This window comes from Fundulus heteroclitus, chromosome 14 (genome assembly GCF_011125445.2).
Source record: "Fundulus heteroclitus isolate FHET01 chromosome 14, MU-UCD_Fhet_4.1, whole genome shotgun sequence".
NCBI classification, from domain to species: domain Eukaryota; kingdom Metazoa; phylum Chordata; class Actinopteri; order Cyprinodontiformes; family Fundulidae; genus Fundulus; species Fundulus heteroclitus.
Window position 1 is genome coordinate 32185352 of NC_046374.1, and position 24233 is coordinate 32209584.

Consider the following 24233-nt stretch of genomic DNA (forward strand, 5'->3'; position numbering starts at 1 on the left):
AACTGGAGCCTCTAGTCAGAGGTTGAAGAAATAGGATGGGAGCACGTAGAGTCAGACTGAGCTGACATTTTGTCTGATAGGAAGCTGATGAATCCACAGAGTTTTGGCCTTTAGCTACAACACAGGACACACAAACAAAGTAAACCAATCCTTACTGTTGATAGGAGCAGCAGTTAATGGAAACCTGCTATCAGTCTTCTCCTTCACAAGGAGCTGCTCTCCTTCCTGACGGGCCCCGGGTTCTTCCTGTTCCTCCTTTGTGTGGAGGGGCTCTGACTCCTGCTGCTCCCCCTCAGGAATCTGTTCTTCAGGAGTCTCTTCTTTAACATCTGCAGCCAACACTGAAACACATTACATGCTTTATAAACAACTAGATCTTTACAATGTTACAATGATGGGAAAGATTCAGTTTAGAGAAAAATATTTGATCAGCAGTGTAGAGAAAACTGAACCTCAGGAACTGACAGTTTCACCCTAGAAATGATCACCGGTAACTTTAGCATCATTGTGTTGTGGGAATTTTAATGTAATTATTCTGTTAAAAACATTTAATAACGGCTAAAATAGATAGAACAAGACGAGCTATAATGTGACAGTTAAACATCGATATATAAATATATATTTGTTATATGATTATATATTTGTAGCTGATCAAATGAACAGTTAATAAATAAAAGGCTTTTTATTAGTTTGTTGCATTGAATGGCACAGTTTTATATGATTAGCTACTTTTTGACCCAGTATTTATTTAAGTGAGTCACTGATTTATTTCTTTATATATTCTAAATGTTGGCAGGATTGGTCCTCCATACTCAACAGCCGAAGAAAACACGTGACCCTCTTTCTAAACAAGATAAACCAAAAAGCGTTTTTTAGGGGAATTTTTCCAAGCACAAAGAAACGCTTGGTACTAAACGGTGCTACATGCTAAGCTAGCATTAGCACCTCCTATGCTACATGCTAAGCTAGCATTAGCACCTCCTATGCTAGATGCTAAGCTAGCATTAGCACCTCCTATGCTAGATGCTAAGCTAGCATTAGCACCTCCTACGCAGAGCTGCAGGCTTAGCCAGTTTTCTGGGGGAAACCCTGCAACGAGTTCTGATGAAGAGGAGGAATCCATCAGCTGCTGAAAACGGCTCCTAAACTTTAGCTCCAATCACACAGTTAGCATGAAGAAGGAAATCTACAAACCTAATCGGTGCAGCAGAACTCTGGGCTGGAAAACATCCCCCATTATTGGTGTCTCCTCTGCTGCGTCCTGCTGCTCTTTGAGCTCCTGGGTCCGTGTAAAACGAAAAACGGAAACTACTTCCGTTTTGCCGTTTTTCTATTTAAAATCAAAAACGGAAAAACGAGAAACAAAGCCGTTATTCGTTTGTCACCATAATAAAAACGGCCCGTTTTTCGATTTCGCCAATTCCTTTTTCCATTTTCTTCTTCAGATTGGAAGACGAAGACAGTTTCACGGCTGGCCCGGAAGTGCAGGAAAATATTTCAAAATAAAGGCCTAGCTGTACGCGTAACATAATGCAAGCCTGAAAAAAAATGAAGCGGAAAGATGTCTTTTGAGTAAAAAGTAGACCTTTTTACGTTGCAAAATCCTAGTTTACGTAAAAAACGTGAGCTTTATTACGTTATTGTGTGTTTTATTGTTTGGGGGGGGGGGGGGGGGGGTAATGTCTGGGCAGGATGAAGGTTGAGATGAAAACCTGTTGCTGTTAAATGTGACAATCAGTTGAATGATTAAAATTAGTTTTTTGAAGCAGCAACATCCCTATCAGTAGTATAACGTCACCTTGTGGGGATTTGGTATAAGCAGTTGTTAAGTAAATAGTGTAATATATAATAAAATATTAACCACTTGGTCTCATATAAATGTGTGAAAATAACCACCAATCTGCAACATTTCAAGCCAAAATAAATATTAAAAATTCTTAGTACCTTAAGGGAAATTTAAATATATAAAAAAATCAACCGAAAATAGAGTAGAAGAATGTGAGCTGCTGGCAGGAGGGATCTTCAGGAGCTATCATCTTAAAGAACATGAAGACGTCCCTTGCTCTGTTTATTCTTCGCTGTGTTTTGGAGAGGAGGAAGTTATCCATCATCTTCGGCAGCTTATGCAGCATTTTATTCTGGACAATCAGCTCAGCGGTTCCGGTAGAGGATCCTCAGCACAGGACCAGCTTTCTGGATTGTTTTTTTCAGCATATGAGCAAAGAATTGCATTTACTAAAACAGACTTAGAAAAGATGGGCAATGCAGCTTATCTAGCTATTGGTTAGATTGGATCTCAGTTTTCTTATGAATAAGAATCTCCACCTATAGGCTCTTCAATAAGGGCAATTGTAACACGTGTTTAGTAAAAATGTAATCAAAAATTTCCATTGAGGAGCGAGGAAGCAGTGAGGAACTCCTTTGGAAGCCGCTATAGATGCTACAAACTAGACGCTTTTCTAGTCCAGACAGGGAACAGTTTCACTTTTTAATTAGCATCTTTTTTATGACAAATAGGAAATACATGAGGCACTCTATCCCCGTGGCAGTAGGGGAGACCGGGGCTAGTTGTCACACGGGTAAGTTGTCACATTGCAATTATCTTCTCCAGCAGAGCGTGCAACCAAAAAGTGGAATACTAGTTTTCTTCCTTTGCAAGGTCAGGTCTCATGGACTGAGTGAGAAGAGGACAAGACATTGTAAGTTGAAATGAGCACCAATTGACCATTTTCCACTACCAAAAGTAAAAAATTAAAAAATATTAACTCTATATTTTTTAAAATGACCTTCATTCAAATAAAAATGATAGCAGTTATACATATGGACTTGTTAAAGTAGATATTAAGGCATTCGGTCATACTTCAGTCATTGTTTTGATTAAGCCTAACATCAAGATAGAGCTATTCAATTCAATTCAATTTATATAGCGCCAATTCATGAAACATGTCATCTGAAGGCACTTTACAAAGTCAAATTCAATCAGATTATACAGATTGGGTCAGATTATACAGATTGGTCAAAAATGTCCTATATAAGGAAACCAGTTGATTGCATCAAAGTCCCGACAAGCAGCATTCACTCCTGGAGAAGCGTAGAGCCACAGGGAGAGTCGTCTGCATTGTTGATGGCTTTGCAGCAATCCCTCATACTGAGCAAGCATGAAGCGACAGTGGAGAGGAAAACTCCCCATTAACAGGAAGGAAAAACCTCCAGCAGAACCGGGCTCAGTATGAACGGTCATCTGCCTCGACCGACTGGGGGTTACAGAAGACAGAGCAGAGACACAACAAGAGAGACAAAAAAGCACAGAAGCACACATTGATCCAGTAATCTGTTCTACATTAGATGGTAATAGTCGGTGAGCTGTCTTCTCTGGATGATGTCACAGTTAACAGAACGCCAGACCAGGTGTACCTTCTATGAAGAAAAAAGAGAGAGCAAAAAGTTAAAAGCTGAAATGACAACAGTCATTTCAATGCAATGCAATGCTAAACTGGAGAACAGTAGAAATCAGTAGAGTGAGAAAAATAGACCCTGATGTCCTCCAGTAGCCTAACCCTATAGCAGCATAACTATAGAGATAGCTCAGGGTAACATGAGCCACTCTAACTATAAGCTTTGTCAAAAAGGAAAGTTTTAAGATTAGTCTTAAAAGTAGCATTAGCAAAAAAAAAAGCTAGCCATAGCAAACATGATCATTTGGGGCAACTTGTCACATGTAACAACTTACCCCAAAATTATAATTTTCAAAAATAATTTAAATCAATACGTTCTAATAAATATTTTACATTATTTTTTACAGAAAAAAGAGCGATTTAAAAGAGACGACAAAGTGAGAAGATGGTCAGGAGTTATAAAAGAAAAGCAGAGCATGGCCGTGCAGCACCTGACGTGATGCTGAGGGCAGTCAGGCAGGTGACCCTGGGTCACAAGTCGAACAGGAGTACAGCGAAGGACTTTAATGTCAATTCGTACTTTGGGGTGATACTGTAAAACATTCACACCAGCGGAAATTCAGGGTCAGACAGCTATCAATCAATGTTTCATAATATTTCATTTTATTTCATGTTATTTCATACGATGCATGTGCTTCTGGCAATTCAATCTATATAAGCAATGCCAAAACTACAACTCAGATGAGGAGTCTGACTCTGAGATTTTCTTTTGTTCTGTTGTTTGTATTCAAAGTTTAAGTGTCAGTTTCGGAATGCATGTTGCATATTATTTCATGCTATTTCATAAATAGTAAAAGTGAGTTATTGTCATTTATCCACTTAACATTAAAAAAATAACAAAATTAATTTTGCCCTTTTTTTTGGTCACAAAACCCCGTGTGACATCTTACCCCATACAGTGTGACAACTTACCCTTTGGGGGGGCAACTTGTCACATGGTGACAATCTCCATTAGATCGCTTATAACTCTGCACAGAAATAAGATATGAAAAATACCCGAATACAAAATATATACCTGAGACTTTGCTCTTTCATCTGGTACATATGTTTTTTATATATGGTGTTTTGATTCCAATATTTATGTATGAGTGTAAAAAGTGTAACAACTAGCCCCGGTCTCCCCTATTTGTTTTTGTTGTTGGTGAAGATAAATCAATTAAATCAATAAAAAAAACCTTTGTTTCTCTGTTAGCTTCAACAATATGTACTGTTCAATAAAAACAAGACACATATAGACAGTAATCCTATGCAAAGGTGGGGTTTGCTTGATGAGAAAAATCTTCAAATAAACTTTGCTTCTATATTTTTGGTTTACAGCATCTGATCAGCCTTTGTGTTTCATGTTCCACCAATATAACACACAATAATGTTAATAATGTTAATAATTAATGTAATAAGTGTGGAAGAGAGCATAGCTATGATGGATGTAAAAATGGGAAGGAAACTTGTTGTAATTGCGGAGGGCAACACTACACAGAGTGACTTTTGGAGGATGTGAGGTCAGAAGAAAATCAATGGAAATTGATCAAGTTAAAGTCATCAGTAATATAAGTTATGCAGAAGCTGCAAAAAGAGTGAAGCCAAAAGAAGTGATAAGGAAAGTTGAGCCAAGTGGCCAACACCAGAACAAAGACAGAGTGGAACTGAATGTGCTAACAGTTGAAAAGATTTTGGTGTTCATTGCATATGTCATAAATTGTACGGATCAAGTTAAGCAAAAAACAGAAAAAAATCAAAATAATTGTGAAAGGGGCAGAGAGGTTTTTGGTATAAAGGACATATCCTGGGAGCACATAAATAAGAGACTAGGGGCAGGAGGACAGGAAGACAAAAACTGAAAATCTTACAATGGAACGCTAGAAGCCTTATTGTAAATGGACAAGAGTTTAAAGGATTTGTTAGATAATTTAAAGAAGATTTAGATATTTATGTATTCAGGAAACTTGGCTTAAACCAAATCTTGATTTTGTTATAAAAGGATATGATAGCATTAGAAGAGACAGAGAGGGAGGATCTGGAGGAGGGTGTATAACATTCAAAAAACAGGGAATTCAATTTAGACTATTGGCTAAAGGAAGAGAGTTAGAATATATTGTTACAGAAATCTGGACAGTAAATGGGCCATTTAAAATAATGAACTTCTATAATCCATGTAAAAGACTTTCAATAGATTTAATGGAAGAACTTGGGGTGTATTTAGAGGGTAAGGTTATATGGTGTGGGGACTTTAATGGGCATAGTACACTATGGGGTCATCATACTGATCAAAATGGGGATATAATAGAAGAAATAATGGATGTTAAAAATTTGGTTTGTCTAAATGATGGAAGTGGAACAAGAATTAATTTTAGAGATAATACAGAGTCAGCAATTGATTTAACATTATTTTCAAATTCTATAGCAGGTGTTTGTTTATGGCAAGTAATTAATAAAACAACTATAGGAAGTGATCATTATCCTATTATGATTGAAATAAAGTTAAATATAGAAAGGTATTGTATAAAAGGGGTAAAGAAATGGTGTTTTAAGTCAGCAGATTGGGAAACATTTAGGAACACTAGTGAAATGAAAATGTTAAGAGTGGATATGAGTAGTAGTATTGATGAAATAATTTTTTCTATATGTAACGCTATTTTAGAAGCTGCTAATCAGGCCATAAGGAAGAAAGGTGGGGGAAGGGAAAGAAGGTTGGTGCCCTGGTGGACATCAGAATGTAAGGAGATTATCAAGAAACGAAATAAAGCTTTCAAATTATTAAAAAGAAATCACAACCTTTCAGAATCTGAATAACTACAAGAAATTACAAGCAAATGTAAGAAGAATTATTAAAAACTGAAAAAGAGAGTATTGGAGGAGTTTCTGTAATTCAGTAGGAAGGGAGACGGATATTTCTAAGGTGTGGGCAACAATTAAAAGGATGAATGGGATTAAAAGAGTGAGTGGATATCCAATATTAGATGATGGAGAAATAACAGCAGTTACCGACAGAGAAAAGGCAAAAATGTTAGTAAATACTTTTGTTAAAATTCATAGCACTGAAAATATTAGTGAAGAAGGAAAAAAAGGAAGAGAAAAGACTATTTTAGAAAACAAGTATTTATTACAGTAAATTGAAGATAAAAACGAACCGTTGAACATGTCTTTTACAATAACAGAACTATATAGGGCTTTTAAACAATATAAATTATCAACTCCAGGAAAAGATCAAATTTATTATGTTATGATTAGTAATTTAAGTGAAAATTCTAAACATATTTTATTAGAAATGTATAATAGGGTATGGGAAGATGGGGAATTGCCAAAGAGTTGGAAGGAAGCCGTGATTGTTCCAATTAGAAAACCAGGGAAAAATGAGTCAAAACGAGGAAATTATCGGCCGATAGCTTTAACGTCCAACTTATGTAAAATAATGGAAAGAATGATAAATGAAAGATTAATATATTATAAGGAGAGCAAGGGACTTATATCAGAGTGGTTTCAGGAGAGGTAGAGGTACAATGGATCCAGTTTTATGCTTAGAGCATGAAGTTAGAAAGGCAAAGGTGAATAAAGAGAGTGTTGTGGCAGTATTTTTTGATATTGAGAGAGCATATGATATGATGTGGAGGGAAGGGTTATTAATTAAAATTAGAAGAATGGGTATAAATGGTCATATGTTTAGATGGATTAAAAATTTTCTAGAAGAAAGACAAATACAAGTGAGGATAGGGAAGGATTATTCTGAGAGTTTGAAAATAGAAAACGGGACACCACAGGGAAGTATAGTAAGTCCGTTATTATTTTCAGTGATAGTTAATGATATGTTTAAAGAAATCGAGGGTGGAATGGGATTCTCGTTATTTGCAGATGATGGAGCAATGTGGAAAAGAGGAAGAAATTTGGAATTTATTGTAAAGAAACTTCAGGGAGCAATTGCAATTGTAGAAAAATGGTCATATAAATGGGGATTCAAATTTTCTGTAGAGAAAACTAAAATAATGTTTTTTTGCAAGAAAAAGGGTTGATGGAAAAGCTAACTTAAAATTATATGGTCAGGATTTGGAAAGAGTTAAACAATTTAAATTTCTTGGGATGTGGTTTGATGAAAGAATGACATGGGGTATGCACATTAAGAAAATAATCGATAAATGTAGGAAGGTACTGAATATAATGAGGTGTTTAGTTGGAACAGAGTGGGGAGCTGATGGAAAATCATTAGAAGCAATTTTTACTGGGTTAATCAGTTCAGTACTTGACTATGGATGTATAGTCTATAACTCAGCAGCAGATACAAACCTCCATAAGTTAAATATTATTCAACATCAGGCTTTAAGAATATGTACTGGCGCTTTTAAAACATCTTCAACAGCAGCATTACAGGATGAAATGGGAGAAATGCCTCTTAAAGTTAGAAGGGATCAATTAATATTAAACTACTGGTAAAGTTTACAGGGACAAAGGAAGGATCATCCAACATTAGAGGTGCTTAAACCTAGATGGGAAAAGGAAAAGAAACCATTAAAGAGCTCTGGATGGGTAATAAACTCTAAAGTTAATGAAATTAATTTAAATCAGTTAGATATATGTCAGACAGTTCCGTTAACAGCAATACCACCTTGGATACTTCCTGATGCTAAAGTTGATCTTTCATTATTAGAAAAGAAAGAAAAAAGATAAATATCAAATTATGAATAAATATATAGTACAAGAGCACTTGTATAAATATTATAATTATATATAAATATATACAGATGCATCAAAAAACACAGCTAATAGGGTAGGGATAGCATTTATTATACCACAGTTTCATATTAAGGTAGGAAAAAGGATTAGTGATGGCGTTTCAGTATATACCGGAGAAATGATAGCTTTGCTTTTAGCAGTTCAATGGGTGGAAGAGGTAAGACCATTAAAATCTATCATTTGCTCAGATTCTAGTTCGTCATTAGTCAGTTTGCAAAATAATCAGTCAGACAGTAGACCAGATATATTAATAGAAATACAACAAACGCTTTACAGAATAAATATGATGGGGTTAGTAGTAAATTTTGTTTGGGTTCCGGCACATAACGAGATTAAAGGAAATAAAATGGCAGACAGGATGGCTAAGGAGATTATTAATAAGGTAAGGGTAGATTTTAATTAAACAAAAAGCAAAAGAGAGGTGGCAAAAGTTATGGGAAGAAGAAAAGAAAGGAAGGTGGTTTTAAAAAATACAAAAGAGAATTGGACCAATGAGAAGATCAGAAAGGAACAGGAGAGAAGAGATAATTATTTCACGACTTAGGATAGGACACACAGGATTTAATAGATCGTTATTTTTGATAGGGAAACATCAGACAGGGAAATGTGATTGTGGGGAAGATGAGACAGTGGAACATGTTATTTTGAATTGTAGGAAATATTGGAGTCAGAGAAACGAGTTAATAAGGAAACTTAGTAACATGGAAATGAAACTTAATATTGTCAATTTATTGCAAAAGGAATCAGAAAGCAGAGGATACCAGGTTATATTTGAGTTTTTGAAACAGATTACGTTGTATATTAGGATATACTTTTGTTTTGTTTTTTGTCATGTGGTCCACACTCCATACCAGTTGGTGGCGGTAATGCTCACATGTTTTTTTGCCAACCGCCAATAAAAATCAAGAAGAAGAAGAAGAAGAAGAAGAAGAAGAAGAAGAAGATTTCTCGTTTCTCACCAAGTACACCTCGCTGCAGCCTGCGGAAAGGGGGCGGGGACGGACCACTGTCAGTCTCATACCTTATATGGAAATGGGACCATTAGTACACCTCGCTGCAGCCTGCGGAAAGGGGGCGGGGACGGACCACTGTCAGTCTCATACCTTATATGGAAATGGGACCATTCCACTCCGGAAATTAAGGGGGCGCCAGTGACACTATTTCCTGTACCAGCCGTGTTATAATAATTATAATATTAATAACGCCATTTGTTTGCCAACCATAAATCAAATTAATATTTTAGAGACAAATGTACATTACATTTACAACACATTTATCCATCCACACCTATCCCTATAGTGGGATCGTTAGGGCTGCTGCGGTGGATCCTGGACAGATTCCCAGTCCATCGCAGATTAAGAAAACATCCATCCATCCATTTTCTGACCCACTTAATCCCTTATGGGGTCGCGGGGGTGGTTGGTGCCTATCTCCAGCGTTGAGTAAGAAAACAGATATAACCAAATACTTGCTAGTGCTGAAGTTCGAATAACAGATTTTGATGTTTGAATGGTACTCTTAAAATAAATAAATTCAAATCTAAAATATAATAGCCTTTGCCTTATTTAATAAGGACTAGATAGAAAAGAGGTTTGGTCGGTAAAACATTTAGACAACAATTTTGTCCAATTTAGTATGTCCATTTACAGTGCACTTTTGTTCTGTTTATTTGCCAAATATTTCTCTTATTATTCACATTGTGAATACAATTTACAAACAAACCAAATGACTTTTGAACTTCTAACAAGTGGCATTCCGAAAACTAAGATATACTTCTTTGCAGGCGACCTGGCTCAACTATTATCATTGTTTACCATAATGTCTCATTGGAAACTTTTCTACATAAAACTGATTGGTGTCCTATTCCATTTAGAATTTCCACATCAATTCTACCAATTGCAATCGATTCATAAACTGCGCTCCAAATACCTTAAATATCCACTTTTTGCTAAACCAAAAGGGATTCATTTGAAACTTTAAATGTAGCTTCAACCTGGAAAGACTCACACAGAGATAGGTTTTAGAAAGTTTATTTGACAAGAAATAATCTTTGGTGCTTGGAATCCGTCAGTAGACATGGTGCTGGTAACCGGCAGAGAGAATGATCCGCTGTGGATGAGGGTTTTTTTTCTATATGAAAACCTTTTTGAATAAAGTCACTGGATACATAAGTTAAACCAATGTGTAAATTCTAACTATAACTATCTTCATCTTATCTGCTCAGCGAATCACTTGATCATGCACCTCTGTCCCAGCCTAACGGCGGCGGTCTCATCTCCTCCACCCTTCATAAAGTCCGGCTTGATGTGTGCAATTGCTCCTCACCTGAGCTTTCCTCACCTCCATCTGGTCTCCACCTTTGTTCAGCATACATTAATCATATGTTTGCAATATGACTATGTAACCAAACAATGTTTTTCTCTGTGCTTGCTTTATTACAAAAAAAAAAATCTAATTCTGACTGGTAAAACATAAACAACTTAGCTGTATGTCGGATTTGTAAAGAAAATTTCTATTGATTCCAGTCATTTTTCAAAGATTTTAGGAAACATTTTATTTAAACATATAAAATATTGCAAGTTATTAACTTTGATTGTATGTCAAATTTTTAAAACAAGATTATCAAAATGTTAAACAATGCTGTTACAGTATAGTTACAATAACTTTATTGGTTCTACTCTCTTTAGAACATCTTACAGCCACAATGTAACTTTTTCTGGAACCGACAATATTTCTATGAAAACTAAATGAATGAATGAGCTACAACAAAAAGAACATTCAAAAATTTACATAATATTGAAATAACTCAAAACGAATGACCGCACAAGTTAAAAGGCAAATGTGCTTCATCAGAAATGTTTTAAAATGGCATGTCACACACACAAAAAAAAAAAACGAACAATGTGTGACAACAGAAATATGGAAAACAACTGATTCATTCATTATTGACTTTCAGGGCAGCGTCCGGGTATGGCATCACAGTAGTAACGAGGGTACTCCCCTCGTCTTCCATTTCTGGTGAAGCCCACACAGTCTTTATATGGCCGGTTGCAGGAAGAACACGTTTCGACCCCAAAAGGAATCCGATTTTCTGCTTTGAATGACTCTTAAAATTTATCCCAGTGGATCTCACCTGTTAATAAAAAATATATTTCACGTAGTTCAAATCTAATTTTGCATGTTTAAAGTGAAAATATTCAAAGGTTCTTACCATCCAGCCAAGCAAAGTGAGTCTTCTTCCCGGAAACTGGGTCAGACACAATGGCTTCAAAGCACTTGAAGGTCGATGCCAAGGTGTGTCTTGGCATGCCAGGGTGAGGTAAGCTGTGTCTCCCTGTGCTAGTACCACCTCCTGGAGAACAGCTTCAAGTCCATTCAAAGGCATCTGAAAATAAAAAAAATAAAAAAACAGGTGCATTGCAAGACAGTCATACCAGAAGAATAGCTATGACACGTGATTATGAGTGAATCTTACCTGTAAGATTGGCGATATCCTTTGCACCTGCATGGTGAAGAGCATTAAACGCTAGTTAATACTTTATATCGCTCAAGATCTTATCCTTTCCATCTCTAATGGTATAAAAAATGCTGTCCAAATAATGAATTTAATTTTTGTTTTAAATCATTTAGGGTTTTAGTGTCATTTGCACATTGTAAATTTAACTTTAACGTAAATTTAAGGACAAATCGTAATAGCTACTTACATAAAAGGAAAAGGTTAGTACTCATCAGGAAATATACAAATGATTGGTATAAAAAAGGCATGTTTGAAATTAATCACTGTAGATTTTTTAACTTTATTGTTACTGCTTTGTAGGATTTAACAATTAATTTTAGAAGTCACAATGGCTTCCAGTTAACAGATATATATTCTGCAAAAAATTAATTGAAATTGTAAAAGTGATATTGCTCAAACAGTCAAGGGCAGGTATTAACTAATTAGATTTACTCAATTATTCTGTAACGTTTGACAAAAAAAATAAAAAAAATAGGTCTATTTTTCCTTATGTTGTAATCTTGAGTAAATTTGTTGATACGCAACCCAATGCGTGTAATTTAACTGAATGAAGAACACATTTTAACCTACAAAAAAATAAAACACGATACACAGATAAATGTTGTTCATGCTAGGTTTCTTCTAACCTTAATTTGTTTTCTTGTAATAATATTTTTCATTTTTGGTTAGAAAATGCCGAACAGTGTACATAACTTCATTTTTATTCATGTCTGCTAAAATAAATGGGCAATATTACATCGCACATTATGATCAGTAAAACAGGACTTAATAATAGCCATCTCACAAAATACTTTGTTACTCTTACTTGTGTGTATTTTTGTTTTTGTTTTTTTGCACAGTTACTTATTAAAAATATATTGAAGCAGTGCTACTCGTTATTAGAGCATCACATCTGGGTACTACACCCACATATGATGACAGCTGTTAGTTTATAAAAAATATTTGACTTTCCAGAAATGTAACATTCATGTTCCAAAAACACATTTAAAAATAAAAGAAAAACACTTGAAAACTGATAAGCATGTAAAAAAAATATTTTATATTTTTCAAGTGTTACTTTACATACCGTTATGTTGAGCCATAGCAGCTTTTGCTATATGGTTCTGTACCTTGTGCGACTCATCGGCATTGTATGAGCAAGGGGGACATCAATATGTTGCAAATAGATAGATGCGTGGATCTGTGTGATTAAAATAACAAACAAATTCCATCTAATGGTGCCCTGCAGGAAAATAATTATCTATGCTACATGTTAGCCTTCGCTGTATAAATTACGAATTTCACTTGTCTACAGCTGTTAATTATATTTTAAACCTAATCTAAAAAATGATTTACTATGTGAAAACAAGTTTTAAGAAGGTAAAAATACCTTTTGCTGACTTCGTAGGTTTTGCATTATGGATCGTGTGCCGAACATCAGTGGAAGAACCTCTACTTCTTTTAATCGACTTCTCAACTCCGCTTCTTTAAGGTACTAGTGATAATGAAAATAGCGCCCCCTTCATTTCCGGAGTGCAATAATCCCATTTCCATATAAGGTATGGGACTGACAGTGGTCCGTCCCCGCCCCTTTCCGCAAGGCTGCAGCGAGGTCCTTCTCTTTCTCACAGGTGAAGCCAGAAGCAGGAGTGTTGGTGAATCTGAAAGAGAGCAGCAGCTGCTGCAAGTGATGAAGTCTGGAAAGAAGTCCAGCAGCTGGAGGCACAGCGGAGAAACTGGAGGGAAGCAGGAGCTCAAAGAGCGGCAGGACGCAGCAGAGGAGACACCAATAATGGGGGATGTTTTCCAGCCCAGAGTTCTGCTGCACCGATTAGGTTTGGAGATTTCCTTCTTCATGCTAACTGTGTGGATGGAGCTAAAGTTTAGGAGCCGTTTTCAGCAGCTGATAGATTCCTCCTCTTCATCAGAACTCGTTGCAGGGTTTCCCCCAGAAAACTGGCTAAGCCTGCAGCTCTGCGTAGGAGGTGCTAATGCTAGCTTAGCATGTAGCATAAGAGGTGCTAATGCTAGCTTAGCATGTAGCACCGTTTAGTACCAAGCGTTTCTTTGTGCTTGGAAAAATTCCCCTAAAAAACGCTTTTTGGTTTATCTTGTTTAGAAAGAGGGTCACGTGTTTTCTTCTGGCTGTTGAGTATGGAGGACCAATCCTGCCAACATTTAGAATATATAAAGAAATAAATCAGTGACTCATACTAAATAAATACTGGGTCAAAAAGTAGCTAATAATATAAAACTGTGCCATTAAATGCAACAAACTAATAAAAAGCCTTTTATATATTAACTGTTCAATTGATCAGCTACAAATATATAATCATATAACAAATATATATATTTATATATCGATGTTTAACTGTCACATTATAGCTCGTCTTATTCTATCCAATTTAGCCGTTATTAAATGTTTTTAACAGAATAATTACATTAAAATTCTCACAACACAATGACGCTAAAGTTACCGGTGATCATTTCTAGGGTGAAACTGTCAGTTCCTGAGGTTCAGTTTTCTCTACACTGCTGATCAAATCTTTTTCTCTAAACTGAATCTTTCCCATCATTGTAACATTGTATTGATCTTCTTGTTCATAAAGCATGTAATGTGTTTCAGTGTTGGCTGCAGATGTTAAAGAAGAGGCTCCTGAAGAACAGATTCCTGAGCGGGAGCAGCAGGAGTCAGAGCTCCTCCACACAAAGGAGGAACAGGAGGAACCCGGGGCCCGTCAGGAAGGAGAGCAGCTCCTTGTGAAGGAGGAGACTGATAGCAGGTTTCCATTAACTGCTGCTCCTATCAACAGTAAGGATTGGTTTACTTTGTTTGTGTGTCCTGTGTTGTAGCTAAAGGCCAAAACTCTGTGGATTCATCAGCTTCCTATCAGACAAAATGTCAGCTCAGTCTGACTCTACGTGCTCCCATCCTATTTCTTCAACCTCTGACTAGAGGCTCCAGTTCAGATCTCCTGACTCTCTAGGTCAAGTGTTCATGCTAGAGTCTGCTGGTCTGTGAGGAAACACAAAGCTGCTCCTGCTGCTGGAACAAACTCAGCCAGGATCCCAGTTTCACAGTCAGATATGGAGGCAAAGTAAAACTCATCCGCTTTGGGGGAAATACTAAATAAATCTTCAGATCCCAGTTTCTGATCAGGTTGGTCCAAAGATGTTTATTAAAACTTTATTAGATGTATTCTTACTATTTTACTTGGAGAAAAGTGCAGCCTGTGCAGCACCTTAAACTGCAGCTGGCCATGTCTGATGCAGATTGATGAGGAGTGAATTCTTTCAACTGCAGCCTGCCAGACTTCATCCATGAAGGATTCCTCTAGTTCTTCCTCTCATAGGTTTTTCAAACGGCCAACTGACAGAGTTGCCATATATGGTTGACACCAAGCCTTTACCCATTGGGTTCATGTCCAAATATTCATCCAGCCATGTTTTTTAGGACAATGTTAAAGAGAAATTAGTCTTTATTGTTGTTATTACACATTGTTTTAAGTTAGTTAATGTTTAATAAATAACTTTTTGTCTGTTAGGTACTGTCTGGTGAATATCAGCCCAAACAGCTGATATCAGGACAATAGTTGAAAGGAATGATTCAACCACTGACGTTCTTTTAACAGCAAACTCTGCCCAAATATAGAATAAAGGAGTGACAACTTCTCTTCAAGATCAAGAATTTATTAACAGAAATAAATAAACATCCAGAGAACATCACTATATAATGCTGTTTATCTGACTTAACACTATATTTCAATCAACAAATTCTCTCGTCATTTAACTGATGCAAAGAAATGAGAACTTATTACTTTTGTTTAGATATCTCTACATTGGGTTCCAGTTAATTTCCAAATTGATTTTAAAGTTCTTTATTTGTTTTTAAGTGTTCACAAGGTCATGGTCTCAGTATCTGACCTGATTCCAGCGTATGCTCCGTCACACTCATTGAGGCTGGCAGTGTAGTTACTGTCAATTATCCCAAAGCCTAAGAGCAAGTTGAGAGGTAAGCAACGTTTTCAGCTGCTACCCCCAAACTTTGGAATAAGCTGCTATAACAAATCAAACAAATGTTTTTAAATCAGCTCTTGAAACATTATTTCTCCTTGGCTTTCAGCTTAGTTTGAGAAATTTATTTTAATTTATTTTAACATATCATTGTATCTATTGTCACGGCCCTTTCCTCTGACCTGCAGGGGCGGTTCCTCCTGCAGGCAGAGGCGTGTCTTATTAGTTGGAGCCACTTGGGCTCATTATATAAGTTGGGCTCCATTAACACTCTCTCTCTCTCTCTGCTCCTCCAGGTACTCACTTTGTTGGTTGGTTCCGTTTGGTTTTGGTTAACATTCAGACACATTCTCACATACATGTTCACCCACTCATACACTGCACACACTAAACATTCTTACAGACTCACATCTGATCCCTGTTTTATTTATTTAAAGTTACTTATAGGTTACAATAAACTGTTGATTGGCCTAAACCGTTTTGTCTCCCCTCCTTTTTGTCATGGGCATTGAGCCGGCCTGTGACACTATTTTGTATTAGTTCATATTGTTTTATTATTTTATTAGAACAATAACCCCCCCGTCCTTAAAACCTAGTGACTCCTCTGGTAACGTTACAGACATAAAATGAATGAACAACTAGGCTAATTGTTCAGCTGTCCTCTGTAGTTTTATTCTCACCATTCTCAGAAAAACAGTTTCTGATGTCCTGGGCCCCTGCTCTGCTGCTCTGCTGCGAGACTTGAGATGTTCTTGGGAGAGGGAGCAGTTCAGACCCGAACCTGACAAATAAACAAAAAGGACACACACACAGTCTCATTCACACCTCACAACGCACAGACTCAAAAAAAAAAAAAAAAGGACGACGTCGTACACACATTCGCACATAACACTCACATCCAATAATACCAGGCCCCAGACCCAGTAGGTAATCACTGAAATTGATTCACTTCCATACAGAAAGCCCATATTTTTTAATTTCAGCTACCACATTATACATGCCAGATTAAATACTAATACATACAATTCAGCAATGGTGTCAAGGTGTTACTTTATTGTGTCTGTTATACTATATCCGTTGGTTGTGCTGTTCTTTTTGCGTCTCTCTTTGCAGGTGATGAAGCAGACTGAAGACGTTTTATCATTCTCTTCCTTTTATCTCCTCTTTCTTTCACCTTTTTTCTAGTTCTTCCTTTGCTCTCATACTTGTCCATTGTAGTGTCCATATAATTTGAGATATCCCCCGCATGAATTATAATAAAACCATTCACATGCATAAATCAAGCGGAGGACCATGGCAAAAGCTGTACTGCTCCACTAGTGAAAGTAAAACCTGTTGAGCTCTTTTTGGCATTAAGAGAACAATTCTTATTGCCACATTGCCAGAAAGGACACTGGGAAAAAAATAAGATGGGATAAGGGCAGTCACCATGATTGTCTAGGTGGATTATACCATCAATATCCCTGGCTTTGAAGTAGCTTGTGGTTTTTGTGTTTTATCGTCCACTAATCGTTATCGAGGTGAACTCCTTGTTATATCGCTATATTGATTGTAGGACATATCGCCCAGTTTTCTGTTGGTTTATTTTGTGTTTTACTTGTCTGCATGTTCTGTAAATGAAATGGTGCAAACTAAATCGATGAAATAAATCATCCTACAATCCATATTATGTGGCAGGTTGTGAGGCAAAAGAACATGGAAAATTCAACAAGGTGTGAAAACTTTTGCAAGGAACTGTACACAAACAAGACATAAGAAACAATAAAAAAAATAAACACTAAGAATAAGTAGTAGTTAAATCAATGAATTAAAGTTAACTAAATTTACAGAAATATATATTAAATTAAATTCAAGCTGGCATCAAAATACTTTCTTATGTGCATAATGTGTTTCAATGTTTCCTGCAGATGTTAAGCAGAAGCTGATTGTTAAAGAAGAAGCTTCTTTAGACCACAGACCTCCTGCTGACCTGCATGATCCAAAGCCCCCCCACATCAAGGAGAACCAGAAGGGAGTCTACATCAGTCTGCCAGGAGAGCAGCTCAATGGGAAGGAGGTGATTAATGCCATCAGGTTTCCAGTCTCTGCTCCTCCCATAAAGAGTCTGGATGATGAACAGTGTCTGCTGCTCTCACAGCTTTATCCAGACCAGATTAAAGGCAGAGAGCTTCCAGAAGAGAATGATGGAGAAGAATCCACCAGAATACAAGATCATGGAGATGCTTCCACTTCTTCAGAGGCTGAAGACAGTGAGAAGGATGAAGAGGACAGTGATGTAGAGCACCCTCTCTCTGAGCTGAAGCACTTGTCAGACTCTGGATATAAGAAATGTTCTACAGAGAAGAAAAATGTGGACTCACGAAGGAAAGTCCAGACAGGAGTGAAGCTTAGCTGTGAAGACTGTGGCAAAACATTTATTAGAAAATCAGCTTTAAACACACACACGAGAATCCACACAGGACAGAAGCCTTTCTGCTGTGATCTATGTGGACAAAGATTTATCGATAAATCAGGTTTAAACAGACACATGAGAATCCACACAGGACAGAAGCCTTTCTGTTGTGATCTATGTGGACAAAGATTTATCGATAAATCAGGTTTAAACAAACACATGAGAATCCACACAGGACAGAAGCCTTTCTGCTGTGATCTATGTGGACAACGATTTAGCAGAAAATCAGCTTTAAACACACACATGAGAATCCACACAGGACAGAAGCCTTTCTGTTGTGATCTATGTGGACAAAGATTTAGCCAAAAATCACATTTAAACACACACCGGAGAATCCACACAGGACAGAAGCCTTTCTGTTGTGATCTATGTGGACAAAGATTTAGCCAAAAATCTAATTTAAACACACACGTGAGAATCCACACAGGACAGAATCCTTTCTGCTGTGATCTATGTGGACAAAGATTTAGCCAAAAATCTAATTTAAACAGACACATGAGAATCCACACAGGACAGAAGCCTTTCTGCTGTGATCTATGTGGACAAAGATTTAGCCACAAATCTAATTTAAACACACACCGGAGAATCCACACAGGACAGAAGTCTTTCTGTTGTGATATATGTGGACAAAGATTTAGCCACAAATCAACTATAAACACACACATGAGAATCCACACAGGACAGAAGCCTTTCTGTTGTGATCTATGTGGACAAAGATTTAGCCGCAAATCAGATATAAACAGACACATGAGAATCCACACAGGACAGAAGCCTTTCTGCTGTGATCTATGTGGACAAAAATTTAGCCAAAAATCTAATTTAAACAAACACATGAGAATCCACACAGGACAGAAGCCTTTCTGTTGTGATATATGTGAACAAAGATTTATCGATAAATCAGGTTTAAACACACACATGAGAATCCACACAGGACAGAAGCCTTTCTGCTGTGATCTATGTGGACAAAGATTTAACCAAAAATCAGCTTTAAACATGCACCGGAGAATTCACACAGGACAGAAGCCTTTCTGTTGTGATCTATGTGGACAAAGATTTATCGATAAATCAGGTTTAAACAGACACATGAGAATCCACACAGGAGAGAAGCCTTTCTGTTGTGATCTATGTGGACAAAGATTTAGCCACAAATCAGCTTTAAACACACACATGAGAATCCACACAGGACAGAAGCCTTTCTTTTGCGATCTGTGTGGAAAAAGATTTAGCCAAAAAACTAATTTAAACAGACACATGAGAATCCACATAGGAGGAAAAATGACTCTATGAATATTTACTCAAACTGCACAGCTGTTTACTGAGAGATGTTTGTTGTCATTAAAGGCAACAATCTTTACTTGCTATCCATCCATTTTCTTACTTGCTTTATCCCTCATGGGGTCGCGAGGGGTGCTGGTGCCTATCTCCAGCATTTCAATGGGCGAGAGGCGGTGTACACCCTGGACAGGTCGCCAGTCTGTCGCAGGGCCTTTACTTGCTAGTTTCAGCATTTCTCTAGTAGCTAATTTTTAGTTGGCTTAAAAACATTATAAGTTTTTTTAATTTGTTAAATTTTTCAACCTGAGCTACAGCGAACTTCAGAGTTTAAGTTGTAGAAACATGAATGTTTATCCTTGACAGGTGAGTGACGTGCAGAGATGTAATGATGCAGTCAAGCCCCTGTCAGGGTGCAGTGATGCCTACTGCACCCTGGACATTTTTCCGGCACCTTCCTCCTCCCATACAGTCCGGTTCCTCACTCCATCACTTATTCCTGCCACCTGCTGCTACTAATTAAGCCGGGCTCTTTCCAACCTCCCTACAATAAGCTTACCTCAGTCTGCTATTACCCGCCGGATCGTCTGCTCACAACCGCTCTCAAGCACCTCTCGTATCCCTCCTTCCTGCTGCTCCCCTGCACGCACCAGCCTTCGTCCCTCATCGCCCTCCTCACAGTCTTCTTCTCCTCACCTCAGCCTCACTCACCCTCATTGTGCCTGGCTGTGACTCTCCCTGCTGTGCTGCTGGCTCTTCCCTGACCCCAGCGCCCTCCCGCTTTCTCAGGAGGCTTCCTGGCTCCCAGCGTCTGCCTGGCTCCACAGTGCAGCACCTGCAGTCCTCCAGTTACCTCCGGTCCGCCTGCTCCTGCCATCTCCATCATCCCTTCCCAGCCTGGTGAAGACTGTCGGTCACATCCTCCACTACTCATCAGTTTTCTATAAAAGCTCTTAAACAAGGCTCTGTGTGTGTGGCTGTGTTCGGGTTCATCAGAACGTTTGTTGACCGTTTCTGATTAGATTTTAATTTCCCAAGTTCATTTTTTCTTTTTTACATTTTTAATTAAATGTATAGCTCATATAACCAACATGTGTCTTTTGTTTTAACATCTGCGTTTTTATCCTTGTTTATTACTGTAATTGTTAATTTTGACTTTTTTCACACTTATTTCATTGTGCATCATAAATCCTTTTATGATCAAACATTATTGTAATCACTTGAACATGTATGTCTTCATATCAATGTAAACCTGTTCTATAAATAAAGCAAAACTTATCAGACGCTGGTGAAGATTCTCAGTCATCCAGGTCATGATCATTCCAAAGAAAACTTTTTTTCCAAAGTTTGAAGACGTTTTGCTTCCCATCCAGGAAGCTTTCTCAATTGAAATGTCTGGAGTTGTGTGGAGGTCCAAGGTTTATATTATTGACCAACAAAGGCCGTGTTATGGCTTAGATAACATGCAGATTAAACCAAAACTGGTCCCCCCCTTAGTAATGGGAAGTCGTTAGGGTCATTATTGGGCTTACAGGAGTGATCTTGTGCTCATTGTATGGAGGTGAGCATTGAGGTGAAGTTTGGTAGGAATCAACCCTGTTGCTGTTATAAATTTTAGAGAGTTGGAACCTAAGGCCTCCTCCTCTGTTTAAGGTTGTTTTTCTCTCTTAACGTAGATGGCTTCCTTCACACCCCTTTCAAACTGTCTTCTTTGTCCAAAATGTGAACATGTTGGTCCTGAAAAGAGTGTCCTTTGTCCTTAAGGTGTAGGTGGACAGCAGAGTCTTGTCCTGAGGAGGTAGCTCTCCTGTGTTGAGCCATGCATCTGTGGAGAGGTTGTTTGGTTTCTCCAATATAAAGATCAGAACATTCCTCACTGCACTGAACTGCATACACCACTCCGCTCATCTTAGGTTTGGGGGTTTTGTCCTTGGGATGCACCAGCCTCTGTCTGAGGGTCCTGTTTGGTTTGAAATGTACTGGGATTTTGTGTTTGGAGAAAATCCTCTTGAGTTTTTCAGAGACTTCAGCAACATATGGGTGAAGATGTTTTTTCGTTTATTCTTCTCACCATTATGTTCTGCAGCGGGTCTTTTGGATTTTTTTGCTGATTTGACAAAAGCCCAGTTAGGGTACCCACAGGTTTGGAGGGCATCTTTGATGTGTTTCTGTTCCTCGTGCTTCCCTTCGGTTCTAGTAGAGACATGCTCGGCCCAGTGTTGTAAGGTTCTGATGACAGAAAGTTTGTGCTCCAGTGGGTGGTGTGAGTCAAAAAGAAGATATTGGTCTGTGTGAGTGGGTTTCCTATATACTTCAATGTTGAGGTTTCCATCTCCTTTCATGTTCACCAAACAGTCCAGAAAAGGTAGCTTGTTGTTGTTGGCATCCTCTCTGGTAAACTTGATGTTGTTGTCCACTGAGTCCACAGAGTTGATGTGAAAGCTTTCAATTAGGCAGGAAAATAATTATTGGGCAATAATGTACAGCCTGGAACTCCTCACTACTCCAGACATTTGAATTAAGATTTTTTTTCTGGATGGGAAACAAAACGTCTTCAAACTTTGGAAAAAAAATCCAGTTGTTTCTTTTAATTTTTTTGGGGGGGGGATTATATTCAGCACAAATTTTCCTCCTAATTCTTCTTCTCTCTGAGTAAAAACACGAACTCCCTGAGTTTTCACCTGACCTCTGAGCAACATCACATGTGCACACTGAGGCTACATTACGCCTGTCCAACACCTGAGATTATAACAAGTTGCATGTTTTACTAAAAGTAACATCATTAAAATGTATCATTTGCTCAGATCCTAGTTTGTCATTAGTCAGTTTGCAAAATAATCAGTCTGACAGTAGACCAGATATATTAATTGAAATACAACAAACACTTTACAGAATAAATATGATGGGGCTAACAGTGAATTTTGCATGGGTTCCAGCACATAACGAGATTACAGGAAATAAAATGGCAGACAGGATGGCTAAGGAGAGTATTAATAAGGTAAAGATAGATATTAATGTTAGTTTTAGTATAACAGAAATAAAGGGTTGCCTATAATTAAACAAAAAACAAAAGAGAGGTGGCAAAAGAAAGGAAGATGGTTTTATAAAATCCAAAAGAGAATTGGACAAATGAGAAGAACAGAAAGGAAGAGAAGAAAAAAAATAATTATTTCACGACTTAGAATAGGACACACAGGATTGAATAGATCATTATATTTGATAGGGAAACATCAGACAGGGTAGTGTGACTGTGGGAAAGATGAAACAGTGGAGCATGTTATTTTGACTTGTAATGAAACTTGACATTGTCGATTTACTGCAAAAGGAATCAGGAAACAGAGGATATCAGGTTCCATTTAAGTTTTTGACACAGATTAAGTTGTATAATAGGCTATATTTTTTTGTTGGTTTTTTTGTCATGTGGACCACACACTATACCATAGAAGAAGAAGAATGGTAAACTGTCTGTCATGGCAATATTTCCAAAAATTGCAGAGCAATCAAAGTGTCAGCTCAGTGCCAGAACCTCAAACTATTCATGACTGAGAGGATGACATGAAGAAGTGGCCTCATATAACGAACGAGGACATTTTTAACCAGTTTGTGTCGTCACTTGGTGCAGACGGCTCTGCAGTGCAACTTTACCGAAGCGAACCTCCACAGTGGAAAAGTTGGATTGGTGTTAATAAATAGCAAAATGGATGATAAAAATGGATGTTAAAGAGCTAATAAAAACATTGGCTTTAAGGCATTTGTGAAATAAAATCTGGTATATGAATAAGGTTTTTATTTTCTAATCAACAGATTATGCATCTTTTCAAGATAAGTAAAAGTCTGATTTTTTGTTAATTGATGCTGCTTAAGGTCATTAAAGTGTGGGTAATATTCTGTCAGCACACCACCTCTTCCTGTCTGTAAGGGTCAGCACACCATTCTAATTCATAGCAGTCTAATCTTTAATGGCAGTTTGGATGTATATCAGGAAGGTAAGTAGAAAATATTGATATTTTATAGTTATCACTTTAAACTATCCATATTTGTATAAAAATATTATGACACCAAGGAATGTCATATATATATATATATATATATATATATATATATATATATATATATATAAGAATAACTAACTTTGTTAAAAGCTGCCGTGGCCAAAGGTCTGACTGGATTGTCCTGAACAGATGAGCAGCACCGTCCCCAAAAGGCTGAATGATGGATGTGCAGCACAAATAATTAAATGGCCTACAAATATCCCTCAAGGGAAGTGTTTTAACTTAGCACTGTTTTACCACTTTAAAAGTGAAATGTAATTACATTTAATGTAAAGAAATTGCATAAAATTACACAGCTAAATGTTAGTTTGTAAACTATATATAAAGATGCAAACCAAGCATTTAGTTTTCAAATTAAATATTTAACTCCTCTTCGTCTCCTTGATTTTGTTTTTAATGGAACTTCGTAGCCCAGCCATTTTTCTGGCATTGTGGGTCTTCTGTTGGTCTTTGTCCACAAAATGAAAAGAACAAATATATAGTCCCTTCTGTGTTTTTTTTTTTTTTCGATTTGTTCATTATTCAGCTGGAAGGAAGTAGCTGCGCCTCGTATCCACAGCTCTCTTAAATGATCGATGACTAAAACACTCCTTCTCCGCCTAAACCTTTCTTTTACACCTGTTATCATGACAGACAGCCTATAACCGGACAAACGATCCCGGTCTCTTCTCTCCGTTTCTGTAGCTCGACGTTTTCTTCCTCGTGTTTTTTTTCATGTGCTTGTGTAAATTTGTTGTGTTTCCACTGTATTGAAATGTTTTTCTTCTTCT

The 24233-nt window shown here is 37.3% G+C and overlaps 2 long non-coding RNA genes across 2 annotated transcripts; one reads left to right on the forward strand and one right to left on the reverse strand.

Annotated features, from left to right (window-relative positions):
- Window positions 1-8180: 8180 nt before the first annotated feature.
- LOC118565853 lies at window positions 8181-23976 on the forward strand. The gene is made up of 2 exons (XR_004932665.1): window positions 8181-8559; window positions 22410-23976. It is a non-coding gene; the product is annotated as an uncharacterized LOC118565853 (long non-coding RNA).
- Window positions 10703-13302, reverse strand: LOC118565838. Its single transcript, XR_004932638.1, has 5 exons — window positions 13064-13302; window positions 12761-12874; window positions 11653-11679; window positions 11389-11562; window positions 10703-11310 (listed from the first exon to the last, which is right to left on the reverse strand). It is a non-coding gene; the product is annotated as an uncharacterized LOC118565838 (long non-coding RNA).
- Window positions 23977-24233: the final 257 nt, after the last annotated feature.